The sequence below is a fragment of the Acinonyx jubatus genome, chromosome A1, assembly GCF_027475565.1.
Source record: "Acinonyx jubatus isolate Ajub_Pintada_27869175 chromosome A1, VMU_Ajub_asm_v1.0, whole genome shotgun sequence".
NCBI lineage: Eukaryota > Metazoa > Chordata > Mammalia > Carnivora > Felidae > Acinonyx > Acinonyx jubatus.
In genome coordinates, this window is record NC_069380.1 from 45260208 (window position 1) to 45285022 (window position 24815).

The window sequence follows — 24815 nt, forward strand, 5'->3', positions numbered from 1 at the left end:
TGGCTTAAATTGCAAGATTTCATGATAAGTCTTTATCTACATCTCATCTTCAGTGGAAAGAAAAGGTGGAGGAAACCCTCACTTCAAATGAGATTAGGGAGATGTGTCAAATGTGGGAAACAGTGCAAAATTTTGTAGAAAAGCACCACCCAAATAAGACTATAGAAGTGCAAGCGATGAATCTGTTTAACGACAATGCAATGTCACATTTCAGCGAAATCCTCAAAAGGAGGAAACAGCAAGTCATTGGATAGGTTCCTTGTTAAAGTTGCACGAAAAGAAGAAGATTCCATTGAGCCAATAGATAACAGCGATTCCATTAGTGATAGTGAGAGTCATCCTACACAATAACCCTCCTCTCTCTTGTCTCTCTCACACCAGCTGTGAAGGTATTCAAAGGTACGTGCAGGTTAATTTTTCTTTACATTTTATATTTTCTTTCTCTTTGTATATTACAATATTGTAATAATTCCTCTATGAATATTTTTAGGTTGTGGGATGAATCATCTGAGTTTCTACTATTTCTTATGGGGAAATTCACTGTGACATACAAGTGCTTTGGATTACAAGCATGTTTCTGGAATGAATTATACTTGTAAACCAAAGTTTTACAGTAAACTTATCTAGGATTATCATAGAACATATTTAAGAAGATTGCCTAGAGAATGCCTAGACTCTGCCAGAAGTACCATAAATTAAGAGTAATTAACCAGAGGCTATGCATCACTTGGGTCAGGGAAGAGCAGGTAAGATATCTTTAGAGATGTGTGAGTCTCAAAGTTGTTGGTCAGTGGTACCACTTGCTGACACCTGAGAACTCAATGTCTACTACCCTCCTTTTCCCTTAAGAGGCCCCCTTTAGTGTTCTGCTCCTAGAATTTGTTAACTTTAAAAATAAATGTCAGTTATCTTACAACGGAAGGAAGGAAGGAAGGAAGGAAGGAAGGAAGGAAGGAAGGAAGGAAGGAAGGAAGGAAGAAAGGAAAGAAGAGAAATGTACAAGTCTGAGAGAGAAAAAGTCAGCTCAGCTCTGATAATGTCCATCATATGGGGAACCAATGACAGTTCACAAGAGTAAAAGTGAAAAAAATCCTTTACTGCTTTATTTTTTGACACCTTCCCTGGATGACTCAGAAGCTCATGAATCCAGCAAATGTCTGGAGAAAAGGGGAGAACCTGGCAGCTACTAAAGAGAAGAATCTGGCAGCACATCCTCTTCCACATGTATGCTTCTTACCTAAAAGAGGCATGTGGTCAGAGAGACTCATTATGTGAACAAAGTGTAAGGAATTTGGGCTATGAAGCCAGCTGAACATTCAGAGGACTCCAATCCTGGCCACTGTCTGACTGAATTGTAGAAGAGGCTCTAAAGGACCAGGTGTGTGTCAAGTCATAGAACCATGAAAGCTGCTAATAAACTGTTTTAGATCTTTGTTTTCTTGTCTTAGAAGAAAAGAAGTTTGATAACTGGAACAGAATTTCTTACCAGGAAGAGGATTATTTCCATCATAACAACCTAAAATATGTAGCACTCTCTTTGGGACCTTGTCAAGAGCTTAGGCCTCAAGGTCCTCAAGAACGGTATTAGTTACAGATTGAAGGACAGTGAGGAAACTGTTACTGGAGTCTGGAAAAAAAAAAAGGAATGCATATGCTATGTGGTGGTATAAAATTGGTAAGCTCTGGAAAATAGAAATATAACTAATGAGTTAATGGAGCTGGTCAAGGAAATTTTCAATCAATGTGTTAAAAGAGCCAATGGATTTGTTTCAGCAGTATATGATAAAGTATGGTTAAGAGAGAGATGAACTAAAGAAAAAGCCGCTCAGTTCCCAGTCAACCCTAGAGGAAACATTTCCAAACCAAAAGTTAGCAGGTTCAAAATTAAAACTGTTCCTCATTCCTACCCTGTCCTGAAAAACAAACTTCAACTTAAGAAATGACATCAGCCTGCAAAACCCTTTGTTAATACCTCAAAAAATTTTATGGCAACGCCTAAAGATTTGCAAAGTGAGACAAAACAATGTTGAAGAACCTCAAGGACATCATCCCGCAAAACCTAATTCTTAGCCCAACGTAAGGAAAGATCTGTCTTCAAAAAAGATTTCTAGCTATGGCTCCTGTCTAAGTGAGTAGATTAAAATGTAATACACAAGAGACCCAAGAAATGTTTAAGGAATGCAACTGGCTTGGTCTGAAAGTGACAGAGACAGTTTAACAATAACAGAGGTCCTTTAGGTCCTAGAACTTCTATAATCAGAAAATAGGATAAGAAAGCTACTCAACAGCAAACATGGTTACATTGTTATTGAAAAGGAATAAGACTCAGAAGGTGAAGCCAAGAGCCCAGCAGGTGTATCAAAGAGCCACAGAGAACCATTTCGAGGAAACAAGGCTATGCCTTAATCAAGAAACCAGTGACACGGACATGGCAGGATTTCAGAAATGTTATGGACTAGTTAACAGCTGTGTGATCCTGTTGTTCTCCTTTTTGAATGGAAAGGTCTATTGAAGTTGTCTTACAGAAATCTTAAAATTGCATGATTCATTTAAAAAGCAAATAACTTAATTTCTCAGTTTTCAGGTTATGATGAGTCATTATCCAAGGATTTACACCTGAGGAACTACACCAGCGGCGTTTAACCCACACTTAGATCTATTTAGAGTATAAGTTTCCAGACTAGAATCTGAAGACATAATGGGTTGAGACTGGGGTATCATGAAAAGCTGAGTGCATTCTGAAAGTAGAAAGAATGTAAATAATCTGTGGACTCCAGGAAGTAGCTACAAATTCTTAACCATCTTAACCATTAAGAGGAAAACTATGGGCTGGGCTTAGTTATGTTTAAGCCAATAGAACATGGTAAAGGTAATGAAGTGTCCATCCCTGGCTTATGTTTTTAAAAGGATAACTTCTGCTCCTTCCTCCTGGCAGACAACTACCATGATGAACTACATTGAGATCTTTATATTCAGAAGACCAACTAGCCACATGGAAACAGACAGGTTACGAGCAACACCCTGAGCTATCAGACATGTGAACGGAGGTTTCCTGGAACTTCCATCCAAGACACAAAATAAAGAACTGAGGCCCTGGATGAATATTCCTAACCATTTGAATCACCCAGTTAGTCTCTAGGCATGGAAATGAGACAGAAAAAAACCTCATGTGCCTTTTCTGAATTCTGGACAAAAGTAATTGGTTTTCCTGTTAGGGAAAGAGTACATTTCTCCAAATGTCTAGCAGGCAAGAGAAAGCCAGTTCTATGTGAAAGTTATGGTATGACAGTGGGCAGATAGATCTCAGGACATAGGCAATAAAGATACATTTTGATTGGACTTTGGTCACCAAAGTCCAAGATGAACTTGATCTACAGAGATAAACCCTTGAAAATGTTTCAAGACCAAGTATTAATAAGAATATGTCAGGAAGACCCCAGTTGGACAAGCGAGAGGTGAAAGGTTATGAGGAGACATGCACCTGAAGGAAATTGGCGATGTCACTCAACAGAACCTTTTCCATATCAGAATTTATTCATAACGTATCTTGCATCTTGCTTTCATGTTTTTAATTTCAAATAAATAATTTGCAAACATTTAGTTTGATGATGGTAGCCAAAATGTACTATATCTATTTCTTGAAGGAAAGAAAAGGAAATCGCAGTCATATTTCTTCTAATTCTAATATTTTAGATTTTTAATGTAGGCAAAGTTTTCATTTTAAAATGATCCTTTCTAATTGCCACATTAGAGACAAAAAACTTTAAAAGCTTGGTTGAAGACTCATTATATCTAGCTCCAGTAGTCCACTTAATCATCACAACATGGTTAGATATTCTTTTTCACATTACAATCGCTCCTAAGCATTGGTAGTTTTTCATTCATTGATGATGGAAAGACATCACACTCATTTCTAGCATGTGAGTTTTCATGGAATTGTTAGCACTACACGTATTTTAATTAGGCATGTTTTCTCATGGGAAAACATGGCAGAGAAATGCAAAATACTCACGGAGTATATGGAGAATACACATGAAGGGTACAATATATAAATACAAAAAAGGGTTACAAGGGAGCAAAGGGATTTCTTAGTAATTGGTTTTCTAATAATCATAGAGGGAATTATAGAGAAAAATGTATGAATTGCGTCATGAAGAAATGAATAGGCATGCTTTTCTAGGAATAGAGGCCATTAAGTTCTGGAAAATAACCATAGCTATTCAGTACTGTTGGTGGAATTTCAGATAAATGTTTGCCTCTCTGGATAAATGGTTTGCAGTGTAATAGGAGTTGATGGATTTTGTTGTTGTTGTTTTGTTGAAATCATACTTTCTTCCAGCCAAAGTTCTCCTATTTCCTGAAATCACTCAAAAAATAGTATCACATGCAAAAATTGTCAAAATCTCTCTTTATTAAAAATAAGTTAATTGCTACATAATTTAAAAATAAAATCACTGTATCTTATTAACATCAAGTTAGGTGAAGATTACAATCATCTGGGGGAGAATGCATTCACATTTCTGCTCATACTTTCTACTTGCTTTTTCAAATACCCCTTCTACTTGAGTTAATTACAACATAGTTTGTCCTAGTCTCTGTCTTACCAGATGGAGATCACATGTACTGTATTTAATATTTTTCCTTAAAAATTCTGTTTTTTCTTTACTGAATTATTATCCCTCCTTATATCTTACAGGTAAGATTTAGTTATCTTTTAGATAATTAAATTAGAATTTAAATGATTATTAGTGTTTTAATAAATACATTGGTTAACACAACTTTTTAAAAATTTTTTATGATGCATATCTAAATTTAATTCAGATAAAAGATCCTTATAACATTCAATTTTATAAAAAGTTATAACAAATGGATTTCCACATTGAGGCTCTTGACTTCATTTATTACTATGTCATATGTTGTTTTATACCTTCATTAATTAATCATAGTATATAATACCTATAATTTATATTATTGGCGAACAGAACAAAGTATCAGCAAATTCAAAGATATATACCACTTTTAAAAATTTTGAACATTCCTAAGCCTTTATTTGCTATCTATAAATATATCTGATTGTATAGTTTAGGCTGTTTCTCAGGAAATGACTGTTCTTCAGATAATGAACAATAATTTTTCTAATTGTCTCAAGAAGAGAAGCTTCCCATACTCTATGGTCTTTATTCCTCTAACGAATAGTGTATAAATAGAGTGAGGAAATTCTATCAAGTAGGCTAGGATAAGCTACAGAGATCCCATTATTTCTTAATTACAGTCTCTCTGAAAAGTACAATGGAATGAGAAGGCCAGGGAAGAAAAATTAGAGCCGACATCATTTTTACATGGACTTCCTTCTCTCAGAAAAATGTAGCATCTGAGAATGATTTTAAGCCACAGAAGATCAGAAAACTGGGCTATGTAAGTTGTCCTTCCAGTTTGTAGAGAAGAGTGTACTATTTGGGGGATTCAGGTTAATAATGACAATGAAAATTTGTGTTAACTTAAATAAATAAGGAAATTAACTTGCATTCTTTGTGCAAAAACTTCAGCAATTTACAAATATGTATTATGAAAGGAGATGCTGTCTAAATACATTATTTTCTTAAATATTTATATGATATTTTCTCCTACAACCTTATAATTGATCTCCAACCCTATTCAGTAGCAACAATCTCCACAAAGAATTCCACAAAGGTAGACTGGACTTATTTCTTCCCATGACAAACCACTTAAAAGGCATACATCTACATTTAAGAGTTATTTTCTATGTGAAGTAAATGCATATCTTCCTTTGCCTTCTACATATTTCTTCTACCTCCTGAAATCACAGCAAGTTTTAAGGCTTCTTCCATATTGTATATGTTTCAATATTGAAGACAATTATGATAACTGTTGCTTTCTAGGTATAACATAGTCAATTCCTTTCACCACTCCCCAAGTGATATATATTTTGGTGACCTATACCATTCATAAATAAATGTATAGTCAATAAATACTTGTTGCACAAAACAGAGAATGAACCCCTATTCTGTGGGTTGGGGAGAAGGGAGAAGACAGGGAATCAGAAACACTACAAGTATTGCCAAACACCTTTAGCTTTGAAGAATACAGAACACAGATGTATACTCAGATCCTGCCCCTATACCATGCTGGCTTACCTCTCTATATAAACACAAGAAAGAATTTCAGGGGCACCTGGGTGGCTCAGTTGGTTGAGCATCCGACTTCAGCTCGGGTCATGATCTCACGGTCCGTGAGTTCGAGCCCCGCGTTGGGCTTTGTGTTGACAGCTCGGAGCCTGGAGCCTGTTTCAGATTCTGTGTCTCCCTCTCTTTCTCTCACCCTCCCCTGTTTATGCTCTGTCTCTCTCTGTCTCAAAAATAAATAAACACTAAAAAAATTATTAAAAAAGAAAGAATTTCAAATACTGTTCATGTAAGAAGATAGGGAGTGCGTTCATGAGGCGTCTATTGAAGCACAGCAGTGATATCTTTTCTTTGCCCTATGAAGCTATGTTATGTTTATAGTCATTTAGATTTTTAAAAAGTCCTTTTTCATACACTATTTCATTCATAGTAGAAAGATTCTAGAGCATCAGCATTCGATTCAGTCTTATTTTTTTAAGTATACACAGGTATATATCTCTATAGCAGTATGCATATACTATATTAACAAAGAACGTATTCACTTTTTTTTTCAACATCAGTGTGAATAATCATATGTATTGAGATCCAGATGGTAGTTTAGAGAATTATCTGTTACTGTATGTGATCTCATTTTTAGGCACTTTTTTAAAAGAAGGCATTGAAGCATGACACCCCCTTTTTCTGCCTTTGCTTTCTTTATGAGATATGTATGCAAAGAGTGCTTAACAGAGCAGTGGCTTGCTCACAGGGGAATAGGGAGTTTAATGAATCATACATACTTTATTTGAAAAATATCAATAACCATTCACTGGTCTATTCTTGCATAAACTGAATAAAAATCCTCATGTAAATGGTGCATAGCTTTTTTTATGAATCATGCTCTATTTTTTAGTACAATGCTAAATCATCTTAAAACGTGTAGTTTTACCTGCCAAGCCTAAGATAAATTTCCATCAGTGATTAAAGACTAGTTCCATTCCCTATAATCCCTGTCAATTATATGAATAGGCAGTAATGGAACACTTTATTTTCTTTGGTTATTAAAACACAAAATAGTAATGCAAATGCACTGTACAATGTCTCCTTACTAGATTGGCAGTGTAATTTATTTAATCAAATTCAGAAGTCAAAGACAGAGAAGTAGGAGTTAGTCTCTTAAAGTCTACATAGGACAAAATGTGTCCGGCTAAGAAATGCCCACAAAGGATCAGAATGCAAATTGTAAGTCATTCAGAGATCTCTCATCATAACAGTTGTACGTAATTTCTAGTGACTAACATTTCAATTTCATTTCTAAGGCTACAACTTTTTAATTTCTCCTTCAACATAGATCATTCACATTCATTCTGAAAAGAAAGTGGACCCTTAATCTATGGCTGTAAAGGCAACATTCATTTCAAAAGTTTTAAGTCACAAAGAATAGAAATGAGTCAGATTTGAATTCATGGTAAAAATGAAGTAAAATGAATATAGCAGAATCATAAATAGAAGAAATGGAGCCCCTCCCTTTTGAATGGGGCTATGAGGAAGAAGTCAGTGAATCAGGTTTTGATAAAGAAGTATAACGTTGCTGGCATTATCTCCATGATACTCATGACCAGTGCTTTGAATGAAAATTTAATAAAATTAACACTACTTTCTTGATTTATTTTTTTTCTTTTCTTCTTAATCTTCCCTTCAAGATTAAACTCATCAGCACTTGACAAAAACTGCAAATAACAGCCAGATGCAGGAGTTGGTTTTATCTTTTTATGCAAGTATGTGGTGCTAATTAGTGCAAATTGATTAAACTTTAATTGCCTGATCCATGGCTAATTAATATTTATAAGATGAATGAGCAGGAAAACCAGACATTTATTAAAACACTTTAATGATTTTTCATATGTTTTGACAAAGCAAAGCAAATAGATGTTATGAGTATGGATGTGCTAGACTAAGGGACTGTATCTGTTGCCTCCTACCTGTGAATGCCCTGAAAATGTACATTAACTTTTAAACACATAGGTTGTAAACTTATTTTTCTTTAGGTGTTTTTCAAATTATTTTCAAAGGTTGTTATTAGGTCAGCTCATCATATATGACATCAAGTATTACAGTGATAAATATTACTAACCCATGTAAATTTATATATTTTACTCTTAGTACATATTATGTAATAAAAATCCCCTAATGCAGTATAAAAATGTAGGCTATGAAATATATGTCAGTATTTCTGAGTTTTTAAAATTTTAATAATTTGCAAAAATAATTAGATATCAACTAGGAATATTGATTATTTGAATTTTTCAAATTAGATAGACCTGGTATGTTTCTACTTAATCATCCTGATGGCTAATGTCAAAATCCAGGATTTATTCCTAGCTTTGAAAACCTAATTTTACACAGCAATATTTACATATTAAATGTATATTATTTCAAAGTAGAATATAAATACTTATTTCTAAAATATTTTATTTCTATGTAGGACTCCTAAAAGAGCTTATATAATAATTTATAACAATAGAGGCTTATTCTACAGCGTAGATATTTTGGTTGCTATTTTGATAATATTTTGCAACTAATTCACACAACTCATGTTTTTAGTGAAAAGCTTTTTCCAAAGAAAAATATTTTGAAAAACTGACACAATTCTATATGTTCATTTACTATATCCTACATTTAAATTCTAAGTTTAATTCTCTAGCACACCAAACCAGACAATAGCTCACATTTTCTTGCATATATATCTCTACACATTAAAGAATTCTTATGAACTCAAATGTTTGGTAAAATGATATTTACTGTAGTCTTAGCAAAAACGATTCAATGATTTTCTAAGTTAAATAGTTTTAAAATACCAAGTATTTTTATATGTCATAGCAATGACATAATTGTTACTTATTTTAAAATTAAGGTGTAATCAATTGTAATCTAAAAGTTAGCCCCCTCCTTGTTTTTAGTTCCCCTATCCTAAAATATTGCAGATTGTTTTAAAGTTATATTCCCAATTATGATGGTATTTTGATGTATTAACTTGGCAAGTCTACATTACACAGTACCTCAATTAAATTCGGTTCTAAGTGTTGCTGTGAAGGTATTTTGTGGATGTGGTTAAAGGTGATAATCAGCTGATTAGCAATAAATTATACTCATAATTGCAAAGGAGATTGTCATGTAATCTGGGTGGACCTTATGCAATCAGTTGAATAGCTTAAAGAACAGAGTTTAGTCTTGCAGGCTGAAGAAATTCCAGCAACTTCAAGTCGTATCTGAGAATTCTAACCAGCCTTTCTTTCTTTTTTATATCCAAAAATTTCCAAATTTACTTAATTTTTCCCCTATGTTCATCTGCTTCATTTAGTAAATTCCACATATGAGTGAAATAATGTGGTATTTGTCTTTCTCTGACTGACTTATTTCATTTAGCATAATATTCTCTAGCTCCACTCATGTCATTGCAAATAGCAAGATTTCATTCTTCTTTTCTGGCTGAGTAGTATTCCACTGGATATATACATACCACCTCTTCTTTTTCATTCATCGGTCGAGGGACATTTGGGCTCTTTGTGGATTTTGGCTATTGTTGATAATTCTGCTATATATATCGGGGTGCATGTGTTCCTTTGAATCAGTATTTGTGTGTGATGTGGGTAAACATCTAGTAGTGCAATTGCTGGCCTGTAGGGTAGTTCTATATTTAACTTTCTGAAGAACATTCATACTGTTTTCCGGAGTGGCATTCCCACCAACAGTGTAAGAGAGTTCCCCTTTCTCCGCATCTTCGCCAACATCTGTTGTTCTCCTGTTGTTAATTTTAGCCATTCTGACAGGTGTGAGGTGATAATTTCATTGTAGGTTTTGTATTTCCCTGATGAGGAGTGTTGTTGAGCTTATCTTAGTGTGTCTGTGGGCCATATGGATGTCTTCTTTGGAAAAATGTCAATTCATATCTTCTGCTCATTTCTTCACTGAATTATTTGTATTTTGGGTGTTGAATTTGATAGGTTCTTTATAGATTTTGGATACAAACCCTTTACCAGATAAGTCAATTTCTGAACTTCTCCCATCCTTCCATTCCAAAGGTTGTCTTTTAGTTTTATTGATTGTTTTCTTTACTGTGCAGAAACCTTGTATTTTGTTGAAGTCCCAATAGTTCATTTGCACTTCCATTTCCCTTGCCTCCAGAGATGTATCTAGTAAGAAGTTGTTATGGTTGATGTCCATCAAGATGGAAAATACTGAAGATCAGGCAACTTTATAGGAAAAAGGTAGGTTTGCTTCTGAAAATTTTAAATTTGACCTGCCTACAGATTTTTAGCCTGATATTTCTTAAAAATTTTTTTAACGATTATTTATTTTTGAGAGAGAGACAGATACAGAGACAGAGACGACAGAAAGACAGACAGCAGGAGCAGGGGAGGGGCAGAGAAACAGAGAGACACAGAATCCAAAGCAGGCTCCAGGCTCTGACCTGTCAGCACAGAGTCTGATGCTGCGCTTGAACTCACGAGGCGTGAGATCATGACCAGAGCCAAAGTTGGACTCTCAACCAAGTTGAGGCCACCCAGGTGACCCTCAACCAGATATTTCTAAAATAAAGTTCAGGAGCTCAAAAATAAGAGTTGTATTGGCACATAAACTTGAGGAACATAATGTTACAGATGGTAGCTTAAGATATGGCCATGACTATGATTCCCATGGGGTAAGTATGTGTTAGGAAAATAAACAGACAGAAGAATTCAAGATACCAGACCAAGTAAGACAATTCTTTTTTATCTGTTCAATAATTCTTCTACTACTTAGTTAATGAATTCACTCCTTTATTTATTCAAACTAATATTTAGCATCCAGCACACGCTAAGCTATGTGCTACACACCAAGTATAAGAGAGGAAAAATCTGCACATTTGATGCACTCATGGAAATTTTTCCTACATACATGAAAAAAAATCAACCTCTGAATGAAGAAAATAGAAACTTTTTATTTGTGAGTATTGTGAAAGCAGAATATTACTGTGGCCAGTTTTGAAAAACATTAACTTTATAGGACTAACTTTCATTTCCTACTCTAAGTAGAAGTAGCCTTTTACAAAAGGGTTTAACTTCCCTCCTTATGCGATAACAGAAAACAATTTACACACACACACACACACACACACACACACACTCTGATCCTCAAAGATCGTCTTCATTAAAGACACTAAACTTGTAGCCTAGACTCAGAACTTTTTTTAAGTTTATTTATTTATTTTGAGAGACAGAGAGAACAACCATGAGCAGGGGAGGGGCAGAGAGAGAGAGAGAGAGAAAGAGAGAGAGAGAGAAAGAAAGAAAGAAAGAAAGAAAGAAAGAAAGAAAGAAAGAAAGAAAGAAAGAAAACAAACCCAAGAAGGGTCCAAGCTGTCAGCACATGGAGCTGACCCAGGACTCAATCTCATGAAGCATGAAATCATGACCTGAGCTGATATCAAAAGTTGGACGTTTAACTGACTGAATCACCCAGGCACCCCTCAGAACTTTTCATAACCAGTAATAATAATATTTCTATCTATGGTAAGTTGTTATATTAATGGCTTCTAGTGTATTGTGTGTAGATTTCACCCACATTGATTCTGGGCTTGGGCATGTAACTTGCTTTGATCAATGAGGTATTACAGCTGTGATACAATCAGAGACCTGACAAGTACTTGTGTAGTGGGCCTTGTGTCCTCGTCTTCCTGCTGGGAATTCTTCTGTCATAATTAATAAAAAGGGGGGGTGCTATGTCAGAAGATGAAAGAGGATATATAGAAACATATCCAAGGGATCTTCTCCAAGCTAGCAGAGGCCCACTGGATCGTGAGCTGACCTGTTGGTGACCCACAGGATCATGAGCAAATAAGTCATCGTTGCTTCAAGCTGCTAAGTTAATATTTTACACTGGAGCAGATCAGACCACATACTGTGTGACAAAAGCAACATGCAATGCACACAAGAGGATTCCTTTGCTAGTTAACCCATATTTTGGGGGTGTTTCTTGTCTTGAGGGGTGCTAGGAAACAGCAGTTGAAATGATTTCAAAACTACTAGAAGAATTCAGGTTATTTCCCTGATCAATCATTAGGGATATTGACATTAGAAGCTTTTATCCCAGGAGTCAGTTATGACTTCTTGCTTTTCACAGATTTAGGCTAGCTTTGATAAACTTCAAGTTTAAAGTCTGGGTGAATCCAGAGTCAATAATACCAGTTTGAAAACTGCATGCAGTTTGTACTTTCAGTGTGCTCCTTGAGATCTCCTCATTGTCCATATGTGCCACCTTAGCTTGCCTCCATCTAGATGCAAAATCCAGTCCTTTTCTTTTTTATCTGCACAAAGTCCATGTATTCCAATAATTTTCTGGTTTTAATATATTTAATAAATATCTAGTGATAACAGGTAAGGTTTATACTTAAAGGAATAAAATCTTTATTTTATCAAGAATCAAGTCAGTTCCACTACCTCATTGCATGTTTTCCCTCTTTTTCCCATTCTTTCTCTCTTTCTTTCTGGCAAGTGACAAACACCTCTCTTACTCTAATCCCCAAGGATCTCTCTTTCAATTGCCAAACACTTATAATCCTTTTATAAATATATTATCTTTATACAAGAAATCCAGTGACAGTTATTATTATGAACATTTTCTCTCTTATTTCATAAGCCCAGAAACTAGCTTGAAACTCTCCTTGCCACCTCAAACTAAAAATAGCTTTAGCTAGAGAAAGTTATCTAGCAAAGGAAAATAAATAAAGAGACTTAGGCTGGGGTAAAGGCATGAATCCCAGGGGCCAGAGTCATAGATGCTGAAAGAAAAAAAAATGGAGAAAAAGAGCAATCTGTGTTTATCACCCTCCTAGATATGAGCTACTTAAATGTATGAATATGGGTCTGCACTAGATAAAAATAAAATAGAATTCTGTCAACTCAGAAGCCTTTTTTGGCTCTATTTTTCTGGTTCATTTGTAGAAATCCCTACTCCTTCTATGTGTTTTTATTGGGACAATCAAGGCAAACAACAAAGGGATGAATAATCCAGACTAGGCCAATCAGAGATTTCCCTGAGATAAGATATCCAGGCTGAGCTGACCAGATCTCCCTGTAACACTTCTCTAAAGCTAGCAAGTAAGACTGTCTCTTAATTTTAGAATATGAACCTACATCTATAGCCTTGGGCTCTGGAGCCATCATTCACATTCCATGGAGATACTTAACTTTGGCAAGGAAGAATGAAGCCAGCATGCACAAAGAAGGAGAAATAAGGAAAAAAACGGAAATTTACGACAGTGATAGATAAGGCATGTGTGTGTTGGGGCAGCAGGGGAGTCATTATTTGCATATCTGGACTTCCCAAGTATGTGATCCAATGAAATGTGTCTTTTGTAAAGATTAGAATAAGTCTGGTTCTATAACGTACTAACAAAGGAGTACTGACTCTTTTAGCCATAAACAGTTCATTTTAATGAACTGAATCACAGAAAGAGTCTCTGGGCAAGGAAAAATAAATACAAAATGTATTCCTTCTGAGTGCAGTACCTAAGAAGTGGATTCCAAGTATATACGGAGCATTCCAATCCTAGAAGACATGACCTGATGACTTATGTAACACTAGTAGTTTGTAAATTCATATACACCTCAAGCCGGAATTTGAGTACCTTGGTGTTGCTTCCAATTCACACAGTATCAGGTAGGTTCACCTTCAATTAGAATTACAGTTTTCCATCAGGTTTTCTAAGAACAAATTTAGGAAATGAAGCTGTGACATCAGGCTTGGGTTAATTCATATTTGAATGAAAAGTAAGAGCAATAACTTTGATAGTTTTAAAAATCAGTATGTCTCTCTATTGATCCCTATCTGCAACTCATTTTTTTCTTATTTTATAACACCTTATTTTCCTGTATCGACTGTCGACATTTACAGAAATAACCATGTGAAATAGTCAGCATTTGCCGCACCAACAAACAACCCCAATTTTTCAGTGGCTTATGACAGCTAACATTTGTTTCTTGCTCATGTCACACTAGAGCTGTGCTTTTTAGGAGGCTGGATCACTGCTGTTGTATTTGGCTGGGCTCCACCAAGCTTGACTGGACTTGGCTGGATGTGGCTGTACTCTCCTGAGCTCTCCTGGTCTTGGTTTCGCTTCATGTCTGGTCACGTTCCATTAGCCAAGACAATTCAGATGACCAAGCCCAATGCCAGTGAGGTAGCATTCTGTGCCTAGAGGTAAGGCACTGCAAAGTTCCATGGCAAAGAGTGTGAGTTCACTTCCAAAGAGGAAGAGAAACAACTGGAACAATAATCTAATTAATGACATAACTTGAAAGTTTTCAGGAACTGACATTTTGCATCCACTTTTACAGACCTAAGGGATATCAAGAGTTGGCAACTAGAGTTCTAAACACATTTTTGATACATATGGATAGAAAGAGCAAATGAACAGGGAGGTACCAAGGAAATATGAAATAACCATCTCATTTCAACTGGAATATGACCCCATGTTCTCCAAGGGTCCAGGATATTCCAGATTAGTCACTGAGAGGAAATCTTTAACTGTATTAATTTACCCATGTTTATAATCCTACACATGCTTATAATCTGTCTTCCCCTTACACTCTTCAGTGTCTTAAACAAATCACTCTGCTCCCCTGCTATTCACTTAACACAACTGTCAAGTTCAGAACAGCAGTGAATTGTAAGCATAGTAAAATAAACATTTAGGAAAGCAGACATTTTAAAGTAGACAAGTCACCCTCTGTGGAATCAGAACAGCCATTTTTGTTTTACTCAATTTTTTTAAGTGTGTTAAAATTATTTGGAAAGAACGTCAAGAATATTTCAAAAATCTCACTTTTGAAAAAAAGCAAAAGTTCCTTTTAGGGATTTGAATAATTTTGAGCCTTATACAAAGAGTATTACTCACTAAATTTTCTTTTCTTCTTCTAAACTCAGATTTACTTTTAAGTACCTGTAGGAAATGTCAAAATAGTCTTCAAGTTTGCTCAGATGAAACATGCAAATAAAGCCTTCCTTTTCTCTCCTGATCTTATATCCCAGCCCTACTTTATTCTTCTCTTTTCCATCATTGACTCTGACTTCAATGGAGAAGTTCATGGAGGATCAAACAATCCAGCTGTTGTTTTCAACTTTTGCTATTTTAATGTTTATTTTCCAAATCGTTCCCTATTTTTCTACTAAAAATATACTGCCAAATCATTATTTTTTTTGGAGCAACTCTAATGCTTTCTGTTGCTAGATATCTGATCCAAATCCAATATTTTTCTTGGCAGTTGGTGAACATAATAATAAGAGATTTTTTTCTTTCTACACTTAGAACTGGAGAAAAAAGACACAATTCAAAATTAAAACAAATTTGAATACTGAGGTAAATTCTCATCCTAACAGGAAAGCACAAACATCGTTCAAAGAGAGAACATGCTCAATGGAATTTCTATGCTCTTAATGTGTATTTGCCTTTAGTTTTCTAATTCTTAATGCATATTTTTGAATATATATTGTGAGTATAACATAGGTAATGCTATGCTTTCTATAGCTTTTTTCCTTTATTTTTAAGATAGTATGCACATAGAAAACAAAAAGTTGAGAAGAGATAATGATGAAAAGCAAAAGAAAATTTTTTGTTCCATTCTGCCATTTCAATCCTTAAACCCATTCTTAATGACTTCTAGTTTTATTGTTTTTCATGATTTTCATCATAATATATACAATATTCTTATCTATTTATTAATTGATTTATCAACTTTATATCATATTTATGGCTTAAACAAGGGAAGATTTAGATCACTTAAACTATCCTCACCATCTTCTTCTAATTTCTAATAGAACTATTATTTTTTTTATTTTTCTGAAATGTTGACTTTTTAAGACTTAAAAAAATATTTTTGTTCCTTCCAAAATAAAATCTCTTATCTCACTCAAGTTAAATATCTTCAGGATGGTTATAATCCTACCTGTCCTTCAATCTTTTCTTTCTTCTTCATTTTCCAACTCCTATTCACTAGCCATTTACATCTACATTTTCAAGACTGGTATTTTCAAATTATTTTTTATCCATAATCAACTATCAAGCTTTGTTTATAACAGTATGCCTAAAAAGGAAACATAAAATAATCTTATTTTTAAAGACTCTATTAGTTTCATTTTCAATGAACATGCCAAAATACTGACATTCAACACTTGGGCATTTTTTCAGTTGAAGTATCTCTGCATTTAAAGCAACAGCTCTCATTGTTAACTACTAAAAACTTAGAAGATAGAAAATATAGGACAATATTTTTGTCTGTAATTTTATTTTGAGATTAACTATATTGTCATTTCTTCATCACTGTTTTGTTATTGTTGTTGTTGTTGTTGTCATTTTAAGTATTCTCCATGGTGAGTGTGGAGCCCAATGTGGGGCCTGAACTCAGGACACTGAGATCAAGACCTGAGCTGAGATCAAGGGCCAGGCACTCAACCAATGAGCCACCCAGGTGACCCTTGTCACTGTTTTAAACATAAAGCTACTTCACCTGAAAATTTTAGATGAAGTTGTTATTTTGGAGCCCAGTACTCATTAGCTGCTTTAAATCACAACCCCCGAAAATTAATGAATAGTTTTAGAGAAGAACCTCCAAAACAAGCCAATAAAACATAAAGCCCTATTGCAAAATTAAGTTAGTTGAAATTGATAGAAAAAAATATCGTATTTTCTACATGAATTTGGTGATTAATGTTTATGACAGATAATCTGACATTCCAAAATGTAGTTTTCTGCCAAATTGGAAAGTTATATTTGACTCAAATATATATTCAAAGTTATATTTTATAACCCCAAATATAAATTGATTCTCCATATCAAAATACATTTCTGATAAGGAATACAAATATATAAGTAAAATATTAGAGAAAGAAATAATGTTTAGATTAACATATGAATTTTAGGCATTTATTTAGAACAGGAGAAGAAACAAATCTCTAAAGAAATTAAAAAGCAAAGACTTATTGTTGGAAGTAAATGTTAAATAGTTATTTTAGCCACAAGTAGGTATGATATGCAAGTAGTAATAAGACTCTTAAACCAGAGATTGATATTCAATCATTTGTTCCTTCAACAAATATTCACCCCAAAGATAAATAGTACTAATCTCTGTCCTCATGTACTTTATACTTAGTGAAGCAAGACAAATAACTATGAAATAATTAAGTAAAATACATAATGTGTCAGATGGTGTGAAGCTTACAAAGGAAATAGCAAGGAAATGGTAGAGAGAATTGGAGAAAGGGGTGCACTTTGAATAAGGTAGTCAGAGAAGGTATTCATTGGGAAGAGACACTTGAAAAAAGCCCTTCATGAAATTAGACAGTGAATTAAGGCAGGTAAGGGAACTTCAATCAAGACAGAGGGAACAGCCAGTCTAAAGGCACTGAAGTAGACGCACGTCAAACCTGCTTAAAGAAAGACAAGATTGGGGTAGCTGGAATAAAACAAGGAGAATGGTCAAATGCATGTTGTGTCAGCTTGGGTCTTTCTCTCATTATTTCCCCAACATTTCTCACCATATTAATGTGGGCTATGCACAGTATAATCAAGAGCAATCTGAAAGCACTGTAACAATTTGATTTTTACTCTAAACAAGATGAAAAGTTTTTGGTAGTTTTGAGCAAAGCAGCAACCTGGTCTGCCTTACATATTAAAGGTTTTGTTCTGGAAGCTCTACAGAGGATAGGTAACAGAGGGCAGGAGATGAACAGTGACACCAATTAGAACATCATTGCAGTAGTCAAGTTGAGAGATGTTGATAACTTGCATCAGAGGAGCAGTATTCAAGGTTGTGATAAATGGTTGGATTCTGTATATATTTTAAAGGGTGAGACAACATGATTTGCAGATAGATTAAATATGGGGTGAAAAGGAAAACCCAAGGATGACTAGATTCATTGGTGCAGGCAACTGTAAGAATGGAGTTACCATTTCTTTAGATGTGGGCATTTGTGGACAAGACCTCTTTCCCCTAATCTGGAAAGACAGATCAGGTGTTATATTTTGGTTGTGTTTAATATGGAGATATCTTCTAACAGAATGCATACCAAAAGCATGTAAGAAATTAGATACATAATTCTAGAGTTCAGAGAAGTAGTGTAGGCTGGGAACATCAGTGTATGGAGAATACTTAAGACTGTGAGAAATAATGAGGTCACCAAGGAAATACATCTAAATAAAGGAAAGGAAAGCTCTGATTCATGATATAAGTTCAAGGTCAGAGAAGAGTGGTTTGTAAAGAAGAATGAATGAGGACTGTGCTATATCTGGGAAGCCATAGGGGTGAAAAATGTATTAATGTTATCAACAATAGCCGAACTATGGAAAGAGTGCAAATGTCTATCGACTGATGAATGGGTAAAGAAGATATGGTGTGTATATATATATACACAAACAGAATGTCAAATAGAATGAAATCTGACCATCTGTAATGCTGTTGGATGGAACTAGCATGTATTATGCTAAGCAAAATAAGTCAACCACAGAAAGACAAATATGATTTCACTCATACGTGGAATTTAAGAAACAAAACAGATGAGCATATGGGAACAGGGGGAAATGAGAGAAGAGAGGGAAACAAACCACAGGAGACTCTTAATAATAAGAACAAACTGAAGGTTGATGGAGGGAGGTGGGTGGGAGATGGGCTAGTTGAATGTTGAGTATTAAGGACGGCACTTGTTGTGTTGAGTTCTGGGTGTTGTACATAAGTGATGAACCACTGAATTCTACTCCTGGAACCAATATTGCACTGTATGTTAAGTAAAATTTAAATTAAAAAAACAATGTATTAATGAAGAAGGAATCAACTCTCAAACACAGTTTGGCTGATGGTCACTGATATAAATTTGACCACTGGGTTTAGCACCACCTTTGGTTACCAAGACAAGAGTATTTTTAGTTGAGTAGTTGAGACAAAAACTTGCTTGGAATGGGTTTAAAAAGAAAATAAGACAAAGATTAGTTTGGGAAATCATAAACAATTTTTTGAGGACCTTTGTTATAAAGAAGATCAGAGAAATAAGATAGTAGCTGGGGGTAAGTGCAGGGTCAGGCTTTTGGTTTGGAGTTTAATTCTCTTTGGGAATTATCCAATAAAAAGGGAAAATGTACAATGACTCAGGATAGAGTTGAGAAGATTACTGGAGCTATGTGCCCAGAAAAGTCAGAAGAGTGTGGAATTTGCTGCATCAGAGACACCTTCATGTGAAGAATACTATCAAACACACAGATGAAGAGTAACAGAGGGGTGCCTGGATGGCTCAGTCAGTTAAGCATCTGAGAATTTTGATTTTCTGCTCAGGTCATGATCTCACAGTCCTGAGATAGAGCCCTCTGTAGGGCTCTGTGCTAGGCATTGAGCCTGCTTAAGATTCTCTCTTCCTCTCTCTCTGTCCCTCTTTCTCTCTCTCTCTCTCTCTCTCTCTCTCTCTCTCTCTCTTCCTCTCTCTCTCTCGCTCGCTCTTCCTCTCTTGCGCTCTCTCTCTCTCTCTCTCTCTCTCTCTCTCTCTCTCTGTTCAAGCAACAGAGCTTAACCTATGAAGGATCCAGAGCTCATCAGAGAATTGGGTGACTCTTCAGTTAACCAACATGGTTTAGGTTACTCCTTTACAGTACAGAGTGAGCATATAACAAAACCTCCTTTTTTATGTAACTTCTAGTTGAACTTCTTGTGGTCAGGTTAATATACTAAGAGATAGGTATATAATTAATGCAAGATGCTAGTGTGGTCCTCTTAACTGATCCTCTTTTAAGTTTATAAAACTCTATTTGAAAATGAATCTTTAAACTATTTTGTGTAGTTAAGCATATCTCATGAAATACAATAAAAGGTTATAACCTGTGACACTGTGAAAGTCAGTATAGTGACATGCTATGCCACGCTGTTATCATGAAGAGCAAGGAGCCTCCCATTCGCTGATGGTCCACATTGTTGGACACTGGACAGGGAAATGAGTTTCAGCACAAGCAAATCAGAGACATATATTCCAAAGTGTGCATGTATGTGCACAGACATGTGCACTTATGCTATTGCATATATTAACATGCAGAAGGCAAAAGATTTTTCTCCCTGCCTTTCCTGTCTGTCATCTATAGTGAGGAGACATTCTAAAGATTGGAGCTTTCACAGAATTTCCAGAAGAATGAGGAAAATTTCATATTCCTTCCTTGTCATTGACTGAATGGAGGTTTCTCTCAGAATCAGGGAAATAGAGATTCTCTCTCTATGTGTGTGAATGAATTTGAATGCACACAGACATCAGACAAATTTCCTGAAATTGTAGAAGTTAGGGAGAGAATGCTGAGCAGTTTTTGGAATATAATCATGCCTACATTAGGAAGTTTCCAGGAAAATTTTCTTACTAAATTACTTTAAGAACAAAAATCTAGCATGACAATTTAAGCAGGAGGACCTTGAGTTATTGGCAAAACAAGCCAGTGGTGCTTTAATTACACAATTCGCCTTTCTTCTTTTTCTGTTAATTCCCAGTTAAGCTCAGTATCTCCATTAAACACTTGTGGAGCTTTTATCTTGTGTCACACTCTGGAAATAGAGAGGTGAAAAGAGGAGATTGCTGTCCTTAAGTCATCTACATTTCAGTAAGGCGAGCGTGCAAGTACACTCACACTGGGGGACGACTAGCAAAGTTGGGCAAAGTAGACGCTTAGAGTCAAGAGGAAACAGAAAAATAAGAAGTGTGATCTCTGAAACACTCACGATCCAAATGAAGATGCAAGTCTTACTTTGAGAAATGCCCCCCCCAATCTTTTCCACTCCCCACTCCCCCAAAAAGCAAGCCAATGGCGTAGTCAGGTGTTACTGCAGAGAACGCTGCATTAATTCCAGGCAAGGCTGGATGGCAGCAGGTGACAGTGTTTTTCCATTTCTCCCATGGATACCAGCCAAAGCTCCCGCAGTGGCTCTCCAAGGTGTTTCAGGTCTGGTGTCAATTCAACTCTGACCTCACCTCCTCTTCGGCCTCTTTCACTCTGCTCTCGCCACACTGGCTTCTTCCTGCCAGGTGTACCAAACAAGTTCCTTGGTTAGAGCCCTTGGCAATCTGCTCCTTCCTTCTGGAAGGCTCTTGTCTCACATTATCTAGATGACTCCCTTTCTCATCTCCAAGATTTTGCTCAAACATCTTCTCAAAAAGTCTTTTCTGACTAGCCTTCTTTAAATTGCAGTCTCTCCCCTACTCTGCTTGATTTACATTTTAACCTACTACATCATCTTTAATCTCTAAATGATTTAACCTACTGTGTTACTTTCTAAATTATGCTTGAACTTTACATGTTTACTCTCATTAGACTGTAAGCTCCGCAAGAATAGGGATTTCTGTTTTGCTTATATATTGGCGGTACGCCAAGCGCATAGAACAAACAGTGCCAAGCATATAGCAGGACACAATATATATATATTTTTAATAAACACTCTAAAACCATTTCTTCTGCACTCTGATGTTAGTTGGTGAGAAACTCGTGTTGTTCTTACGCATGTGACCAATGTTGTCATGAGGTGTTATTGTTTTAATCATGGGACATTTAAAGATGTTGTAAACCATACAATACCCAGTAGGGTATTAGTAGGTTTAGCAATACCTAAACCTTAGCATACTGCTACGGAAAATATGTTTTTAATAGTGGTAACTAATGGTTACTCTGTTACAACAGTCAGTACAAAAGTACATTTAATATATTTACTACAAATATCTTCTCTCCCTGCATTAATTCATATCTGGTTGTAGGGAAGAGAAGTCAGGCAGAAGCCACAGTATAATTCATACATTGAGCAGAGTTTTGAGTACCAAGTAGGTGCCAAGCACTGTTTTGATGTAAGGAATAGAGTAGTGAGTAAAAAATACCTGTAAAGATCATGTTATCATGCATTTACATTCTGGGGGTTCTGTGTTCTTTTGTGCTCTCGATTATTATAAAAGAGACTGTCGTGCCAATATTCAAGGACAGATCTGAGATCATGCATTTGGACAGCTATGTAAAAGACAATGCAGAGCAAAAGTACAAGGGGTGTGAGTAATAAGCAATATGGTGTTTAGTAAAAATTAAACAATGTTTTGAGCTCAGGATTTCCTTCCATACCTGCTATTCACATCAATACTAATCTCAGAACAGGACTTGAGCCTATAAGACAAAGGAAAGTAGAGACACCTGCTGGAGTGACAGGGTGAGGAAACAGGAAGGAGACGATGACAAAGACTGGCATTTCATCTAAGGTCACAGAGAGAAAACAATCAGCAATGTGAATAGACAAGAAAGTTCTGACTGCTAATCAAGCGCTTGAATAATTGGATATTTCTAGTCCTTTTATTATAAAATATAAAAGGGTAATAAAGAACAATTTAGTATGTGGAGTATTTAATTCAAAATTAGTAAGTGCTAATTGAAAATCCATTATTTTTAGCTACTAATAATTAAAGCAATTATAAAGCGAGTTCAATCTCCATTACAACATATTTTTAAGGTAAAATACACTGGAAAGATATTTTCCTCTTTCAAGAAATTAAATCTCTTATATATTAGAAAACAAATATTCGGGCTCCAAGAATCCCCATCATTTTGGATAGGTTGAATTTATTTATTTTCCAGGAGATGTAACAATTAGATAAGTCTATGAGGAATGGAGGAGGAGGCCCCTGAGGTCATGGTGGATGTGTTTTCTCAGTTTGCCCATGCTGTGCTAAAAAGCTGTTGTCTAAGGCAAAGGCAGCAGAAGAAAATGCATTACAAAAAAAAAAAAAAAAAAAGAAAAAGAAAAAAAAAGAGGGCTCCTGTGAATTTATGAGAAGTGCATCACAAAGACAAATATTTCAGCCATGCAATTCCATTCGGCCTTTTCAGCTGTGTGTCCATAGCAAGTCAACGGCTAAATTGAAAAATCAATTCCAATTTAAATTATTGGAATAAAGAACACCAGGAGTCAGAGATAAAATGGCTTTGTTCTCTGAGATCCTTTTTAATTGGAAAGTTATTTCTTCAGGGTATTCTAATGGTTCTGAGGGAAGATTGCAAAATAAAGTTGATCGGCTGGGGGAAGGTTAATAGCTAATGTGCTTTCCTCCTGCTCAGCAGCCTCCTGTCTTTATGACATCCCCCATCATATCTGGAAGGACTGAAGGTTCTAAATCATCTGATACATGCAAGGACTGTATTTTCTCTTAGTCTTTCAAAAATCATCCTGAGGCTTGAACCTTGGCAGAGTGTTATTGCTTTTTCTAGCCTTTCCAACTGGACTCACTTTTGCTAACAAATGTCACAGGACACATTTCTTCTTTCTTTTCCTTCTCTCATTCTTTCTGTCTTCTTTTTTAAAGTTTCTTGGTGTGGCTATTTCTCTGACACTCAAGTAGTAATTAATGGGAATAAAAGATACCTGAAGAGGATACTAGCAAAAGCTGTTTCTTAATGATGGAAAAAGGAAGAAAAACTTTGCTGGCCTGTATTAAACAGAGGAAAAAAATATATAGACTTAGTAGATGGAACAAAGGTACAAAGATAGGACAAAGGAACAAATGTAGAATTTATGGAAAATGTTAATAAATATTATGAAAAAGCTAATGTTGATTATAGTGAGAAACCAAAAGTCATGTTTAGAAAGCTTCAGCCAAAAGTTCTAAAACTAAAGTTTAATTAAACATATAATAACCTTTGCTCTCCCTGTAGAAAATTGTTTGGGGCAGCTGTTGATTAAAAACCTTAAATGAGCATTTAATTTGAAATTAATAAAACAGTTATGGTATGTGTTAGGAAAAGTTACTGAGGTTTGCTTAGTATATTTAATTACTATAAAAGAGATAAATCTCGTTGCCATGTAATGAACTCAGAAGTGCAGATACAGTAAATATGTACTTACGTTCTTGTTATTAATGCATTAAATTTGTAAGAATATTTAGGAATTTAATTAGCATTTAATAAGATAGCTATAGCAAATTACAGTAGTTAGACGTTAAATGTAAATTAATATTTTTAGTATTTAATTGATATTAACTAATTAATTACTGTTTATTACATGGTGGCTAGATTTATCTTTTATGGAGTTATTAAATCTCAATTAAAATGCTCTTTTAAGAGGGCACATTCAATTAAAAATAATATTCTCTAAGAACTTCATAACTTCCTTCTCCTCAGGACTTGGGGTACATAAGTGCATCAAATCAAATAACCAAGGTGGTTTAGAAAGAAACCCAAGTGGGATTATGCCTGAGTTGTTCAAGCAATTCCAGACCTGTCCCAAGTAAAGACTTATTTATTGAAAGTCATATTTTTTCCTATTAAAGTTATAAGCATATCTAGGCTTAGAAAGATCCCGACTCAAAACTCTCTCTCCACAGTTGATGATACTTGGTTCAGGAATTACTCTTTGAGAAAGGTGACTATGGGCTATTAAAATAAAAAATGCTATTTATTATTTGTTATTTCTCCCCTGGTGTGACTTAATATTTCAGATACAACATGGCAATTAATTGAGACCAAATTTTGCTAGAGGGAGGTTTAGTAAGATCATGAATTCACTAAGGGGACAATAATTAAATGTATTAGACTGCAAGAGAAAGAAAATAAAAGAGAAGGAAATACACAAGTTTAAATTTCATTTTTCCATTGAGGTCTCTGTCACTCCA